We start from the raw sequence: 5,127 nt of genomic DNA, 5'->3' as shown, positions 1-5,127 counted from the left end.
GAGCAATGGCTGAGCAACGATTATCACCCAGTAATCTAAAATACAAACTGCAGTCCATATAAAGGAAGCTGCTATTACACAGTTCTTCTTTGTTCAGACATTCACGGGACCTGTTGATCATGCGGGCTCTCAGTCATAATCCTGGCTGATTAACTTGTGTCGTTCCTGCAAGCCCTGTATTAAAAAAAAGAGTCTGTTGATGTACTTGAAACTCGTCAAACGATCACAAAGAAGACATTTTATTTCAGAAACGGCTACAAAAACATTCTGGTTTCAGTGCAAATCGTTCAGTAGTGCTGCTATATCTGTTGAAGCTCTTTGTAGCTGCTATGTAAAATAGCTGCACCGTGTTTTACTGACAGCAGATGGGGAAACAGAGTAAAACATCCCCTGGCATTACAGATATGTACAGTTCAAGTCTCTCCAAAAAGTCAAGAAAAGGTCCCACGCGTTCAGCATCCCGGGGTCCCTTAAGAGCCAACGTTCCTTGTCACAGATGGTCCTCGCAGGTGGTTCCTGGAGGCGCTCTGCCTCTGTGTCTGTGTCTGGGTGTCCAGTCCGTGGATGTAGTGGTGGTTCTGGGCGTACATGAGCCCTCCGAAGGAATCAGCAATCCCCCAAAGGATTGCCATCACGGAGAGTGCCATTCCGATCGTGTAGAGCTTGAGTACAGCAGCGGCCAGCATGATTGCAGAGGACCAACTTGGTTACCTTCAACAACAACAACAACAACAACACAAATGTCATTTCATGTCTATTTATTTACTTATACACACAATATCAAAGGATTTTCTAATATGTTTTTTTTTTCTCCTTTAGAGGAGCAAACGTGTGTGATGGATACAGATCCACACAGCACACCTTTTTTTTTTTTTTTTTTTTAGAAATTAAAAATGTGTCATTTTCCTTCCACTCCACAATCGGGCGCTGTGTGGATCTATCATTGCACGAAGCCCCAACACAACAAACACATTGACGTTTGTGGTTGTAACGCGACAGAAAAACAAAGCCGTGCTCAGAAACCTCCGAAAAAAAAAAAAAGCGGATCTTGTGAGACAGAATAGAAACCTTGAAATCGCGCTATACACGTTGCTGCCATGTGTCACCGATCGGTTTCGGTTGTTCTTTGCAGCTCCAAAAACTGTAATGAAGCTTCTAAATAAATGCACAGAAATAGGAGGATCTGAGAATTGCTTACGGGGAACGGCGAGTGCAGCTTGGAGTGAGCTTTGTCAGGCAGAAGAAAAAAAGGAAAATCGATGGCTTACCGATGATCAGCGGAGTTGTTCCCGTGTTCTCTTTCTCCTCCGCAGCTTTGTTGGAGCTGAGCAGAAAACAGGACAGCTGTGAAGAAGTCCGTTTGCGCACCAGGCAGCTCTGAGTCTGTCCTCACACCAAACTCTCTCTTTCTTTCTCTCTCTCTCTCTCTCTCTCTCGCTCTCTCTGCTGGCTGGCTGCTGTAGATCATGTAGCAGCTTGCTACTTCCTGAACGTCTTGGCAACATTCGGGGTTTTTCCACTGGAGTTTTTTTTTTTTAAATGCCGAATTAAAATTGGCAATGATGTTGTTCGTCATTCAGCATTCGTTGCATGGTTTAATGATTCTGTTGAACTAAGCTACTACTTGCGTGCAAATTAAATAAGAAACGTATCATCATACTCCCACTCCCAGGTGTATCACAGGACGCAAATTTCACGTGTGCCATAATTTTGACTTCTCTTCGAAAGCTTTCACTCTAACCAGGGCCGGAGCTAAGTTCTACATGTTTGAGGGACGACCTCCAGCCATGCCCCCCACACTGGTTGACAGGAGTTTTTTTTTTTTTGGAAGTAGATGAAATACAGGGACTAATGATAAAAAACAAAACAAAAACAAGAACAAATTTTCAGGGGTTTTAAGTAATAATTAAAAAAAAATACATTTTAAAGGTGCACTGCGCAAATTTTGAAGTTAAATGTTATTTACTTTCTTTTGCATATATGCCCTTAAATTTGCCCAACGTGTAAAATGGGTTATCTTCTATTTACCGCAGTTGCCTCTATAGGTTTCATTAGTCGGTTCAGCTCAGATATGGTCACTAATAATCAAAAAACAAAAGCAAGAACAGAATTTCAAGGGTTTTAAGTAATAATTTTGAAAAAAAAAGATTGATTTTTCACATTGTAAAGGTGCATTGTGCACGTTTTGAAGTTAAATGTTTTTTTTACGTTCTTTTGCATATACGCCCTTAAAATTGCCCGACGTGTAAAATGGGTTATCTTCTATTTACCGCAGTTGCCTCTATAGGTTTCATTGGTCAGCTCAGATGTGGGCACCAATAATCAAAAAAACAAAAGCAAGAACAGAATTTCAGGGGTTTTATTTTAGGTTCTATGGCAAGACTTTTAAATTTAGGTCACATTAAAAAAATATATTTATATATTTTTTTAATTTATAGGTCTCTGAGGTCAAGTTTCCTAGTACCTACAGTTAAGCACAAAATTATCATGGCAGCTTTAGATGTACAATTATTCTCAGTCCGGAAAGAAGTTTGTTTCTCATTGGAAATCAGACAGGTATCTTTCAAGAAATAACAAAATAATGCACAATAAGTAATAATTTTGAAAAAACAAACAAACGATGCATGTGTTTCACATTTTAAAGGTGCATTGTGCAAGATTTGAAGTTAAACATTATTTACTTTCTTTTAGATATATGCCCTCAAAATTGCCTGGTGTGTAAAATGGGTTATATTCCACTTATCAGATCAGTTCAGATCAGATGGGGCACTAATAATAAAAAAACAAAAGCAAGAACAGAATTTCAGAGGTTTTACTTAAGTGCTATGGCAAAAACTTTAAATTTAGGTCAGATAAAAAAAAATGACCTATATATTTTTAAGACAAGGACTCTAAGGTCAAGTTTCCTAGTGCCTACAGTTAAGGTCATGTACTTTAATGGCATTTTTTTTTAAATCAGGTACAAATTAGAGACGCAAGTCAGACTTGCAGTTTAACACAGATAATTATGAAGGTTCTTACTTACACAGTGTAATAAAAAAGGTTTTACCCCCTTACAGGTTTATTGCTTTTGCTTTTCTGTCACTCTTAAATGTTTTAGTTTTCAAATTCTGTTTTCAAGGGAACAAACTAATCTGACCTTATGTTGTCAACTAATTGCCTCTTGTTAGTTCAGTTCATGAATCATAAAAATAAAAATCATTTTATATCAGTTCAATTTCAATAGTGACATCCTGGCTGGATCACTGCTCCCATTTGGAATCAGGTAATCTCTTAAATAAAACCTGTCTGATAACATGAAGTAGGCTAAAAGATATTGAAGCTCAAAAAGCTAAACCCTGATATAATACATTGCAAGAAAACTAAAAAAAAACAGTAGAAATCAGATTTTTTTTTGCAAACAGTAGAAAACATAGAGGATTGGTGAAGGACCTCGAGGGGCCTGCCCACCTAATTTAATCCAAGAGCAAATCAATGACTCAATCAGGAGGTCACAAAAGGACCCAGAACAATATCTAAGGCACCATAGGCCTCGCTTGCCTCAGTTAAGGTTGGTTTCACTTATTGAAAAACAAAAAGACTGGGCAAAAATGGCATCCATGGAACACTTCAAATCCCAAAGGTTTTGCTGACCAAAAAGGTTACAAAGACCATCTCACTTTTGTCAGAAACAATTTTTACTATCTTCCAGATTTCTAGGAAGACAAACAAAGATGAGGATGTACACCATTGGAAGGTGTCCCTTCTGTTACATCTAGTAATCTAATTTTGCCTGATATTGCAATTGTTTTGATGGCCTGAAATAAATGCATATAATGCAGGGGACACAATGTTTACACAGCACTGTATGCTACAATAGGCTCTTTGCTTTTCACCACAAATAAACTAGTATTTTGATAATTATTTGATGTTCAATTATTATTATCAAAAAGGTGCACCCAACAAATGTGTCATGTTGGATAGGTTTGGTCTGTATTTAAATGCAGGATTATATTTCAATTCTTGATATAGTACAGGAACAGTCAGGTATAAATGTAAAAAAAAAAAAACATGGATGAAAGCAAAAACATACAGACCAGCTAAAGTAAATGAGGGTTTATGTCAAAACACGGTAAGTTGCTGTGGTATTGTATTAAAACCTGAAGACTTAATCACAACATTTTTGACCAAATGAACCAGTCATCATCAGAGAATTCAAAATCTTTGCTCACTCAAGAACTGAAAACTAGGCCAAACATGGAAATTCACAACCCACACGACTCTGTCAGCAAACATGAAGATGAACTTTGAGAAATAGAGGAACCGTTCCTTTAACACTTAATCATCAACCTACAGTTCTTGGGAACTAAACACCTGCATAATATGAAGATAGAATGAAGCCTTTGTGGTTCCAGTGAAATGTAAAACTGAAAAAAAAAAATCTGGTGTTGTACATAGCACCTTAAATGCCATAGAGGCTCTTTTAATTTTATCTGCATCCGTAGGTGTGCAGTGACTTATTTTTTACTTATATTTATACCATTCATATATGTGTTTCGCTTATTCTGAATATGCATGTTTAAACTTTTTTTGTGTATTTATTGCCAAATTCACCATATATGCCAAAAGGTACTTCACAAAAGAGGTGCAGTTTAATTCCAGGTAAACAGAAAAATATTAAAAATCAAATGTATATCAATCTAAATCAAGCATACAGAAACCAGAGATTCTGATCGTGAATGTAATGCAAAACAAAAATTTAAAACATAACTGATTTGACAATTACAGGCAATTGCATTGATTCGCTGTCTTCGCAACAGCCCGACAGCAGTGGACAGTTGCAATCTTTGCAGAAATTCCTCATACTCAGAAACCATGTGGTCACAGTGTAAAAGAGTGACTCCCTTTTTAAGCAGAAGAAACCTCCTCTAGATGGCTCAGTGTGAACAGTCATCATCAGTCACAACCGACTTGGGGTTTGAGAAAAGAGAAATCAAACACAGAGCAAAACACTGATCCAGGTGTGCTTCTCTAGTGCTAAAAAAATAAATAAAACTGTGTGCATGGAGTAATCCCCAGCCCCCAGTACTGGGGGAAGAATGTAACTTTTCAGCAATTACAAACTCTGTTTAAGTAATCACTATGTTA

General features: G+C 37.4%; 1 long non-coding RNA gene across 1 annotated transcript; it reads right to left on the bottom strand.

Moving 5' to 3' along the window:
- Positions 1-219: 219 nt before the first annotated feature.
- LOC105931173 lies at positions 220-1,565 on the bottom strand. Its single transcript, XR_004933164.1, has 2 exons — positions 1,269-1,565; positions 220-711 (listed from the first exon to the last, which is right to left on the bottom strand). It is a non-coding gene; the product is annotated as an uncharacterized LOC105931173 (long non-coding RNA).
- Positions 1,566-5,127: the final 3,562 nt, after the last annotated feature.

Source organism: Fundulus heteroclitus, chromosome 17 (genome assembly GCF_011125445.2).
Source record: "Fundulus heteroclitus isolate FHET01 chromosome 17, MU-UCD_Fhet_4.1, whole genome shotgun sequence".
Classification (NCBI taxonomy): Eukaryota; Metazoa; Chordata; class Actinopteri; order Cyprinodontiformes; family Fundulidae; genus Fundulus; species Fundulus heteroclitus.
This window is presented reverse-complemented; position numbering and strand designations above follow the sequence as displayed.